We start from the raw sequence: 1,762 nt of genomic DNA, 5'->3' as shown, positions 1-1,762 counted from the left end.
AAGAAGACATACAGATGGCTAACAAACACATGAAAAGATGCTCAACATCACTCATTATCAGAAAATGCAAATCAAAACCACAATGAGGTACCATTTCACACCAGTCAGAATGGCTGCTATCCAAAGGTCTACAAGCAATAAATTCTGGAGAGGGTGTGGATAAAAGGGAACTCTCTTACACTGTTGGTGGGAATGCAAACTAGTACAGCCACTATGGAGAACAGTGTGGAGATTCCTCAAAAAACTGAAAATAGAACTGCCATACGACCCAGCAATCCCACTGCTGGGCATACACACGGAGGAAACCAGAATTGAAAGAGACATGTGTATCCCAATGTTCATCGCAGCATTGTTTATAATAGCCAGGACATGGAAGCAACCTAGATGCCCATCAGCAGATGAATGGATAAGAAAGCTGTGGTACATATACACAATGGAGTATTACTCAGCCATTCAAAAGAATACATTTGAATCAGTTCTAATGAGGTGGATGAAACTGGAGCCTATTATACAGAGTGAAGTAAGCCAGAAAGAAAAACACCAATACAGTATACTAATGCATATATATGGAGTTTAAAAAGATGGTAATGACAACCCTGTATGCGAGACAGCAAAAGAGACACAGATGTATGCATCAGAACAGTCTTTTTTAAAAGAACAGTCTTTTGGACTCTGTGGGAGAGGGAGGGGGCAATGATTTGGGAGAATGGCATTAAAACATGTATAATATCATATAAGAAATGAATTGCCAGTCCAGGTTCAATGTAGGATACAGGAAGCTTGGGGCTGGTGCACTGGGATGACCCATACCATCCTATGGGAAGGGAAGTGGGAGGGGGGTTCAGGATGGGGAACACGTGTACACTCGTGGCGGATGCATGTTAATGTATGGCAAAACCAATACAATATTGGAAAGTAAAAAAAAAAAAATACAATCATTTCAAACAGTAACAAAAATAGAAATCTGGAACAGGAACTGGAAACCACAAACATACAATAAATGAGAATGATAAATTTATTATATAAGCTAAAAATTATTGAGGATTACCAAATATTGAGCACCTGTGCTATGTTTAATAGCCTTAGCTCTTTTTATCATCATCACAATTGGTGTGTGCCTGATAAGTCACTTCAGTCATGTCTGATTCTTTGTGATCCCATGGACTGTAGGCCACCAGGCTTCTCTGTCCATGGGATTATCCCTGTAGGAATAATGGAACTGGTTGGCATTTCCTCCCCTAGGGGATCTTTGCAACCCAGGGATCAAAACCACTGTCTCCTATGGCTCCTGCACTGCTGGCGGATTCTTTACTGCTGAGTCACCAGGGATGCCCTGTATTGAGGTATAGTTAACAAATAACATTATATTAGTTTCAGGTGTATGGCATAATGATTTGATATGTGTATGTACTGCAAACTGATGACCCTAATAGGTATAATTAACAACTATTTCCATACATAATTATGACATTTTTTTCTTGTGATAAGAACTTCTAAGATCTAGTCTTGTAGGAACTTCCAAATATACTATTCAGTATTAACTATAGTCACCATGCTTTACATTATAGTCCCATGGTTTATTTTACAACTGGAAATCTGTATCTTTTGACTTTCTTAATCCATTCCACCCACTGTCTCAGGCAGACACTGAACTTCACTACTTTTTTAAAAGAATGAATATGTGTTTACAGTAATGCAGTGATAATGATTAATATGTATAGATGATCACAGAGTGTTAGGGACAATTTAGGAACTTTAAAGG

This window comes from Bison bison, unplaced genomic scaffold (assembly GCF_000754665.1).
Source record: "Bison bison bison isolate TAMUID 2011002044 unplaced genomic scaffold, Bison_UMD1.0 scf7180017864386, whole genome shotgun sequence".
Lineage (NCBI taxonomy): Eukaryota > Metazoa > Chordata > Mammalia > Artiodactyla > Bovidae > Bison > Bison bison.
Note: the sequence above shows the minus strand (reverse complement) of the source record.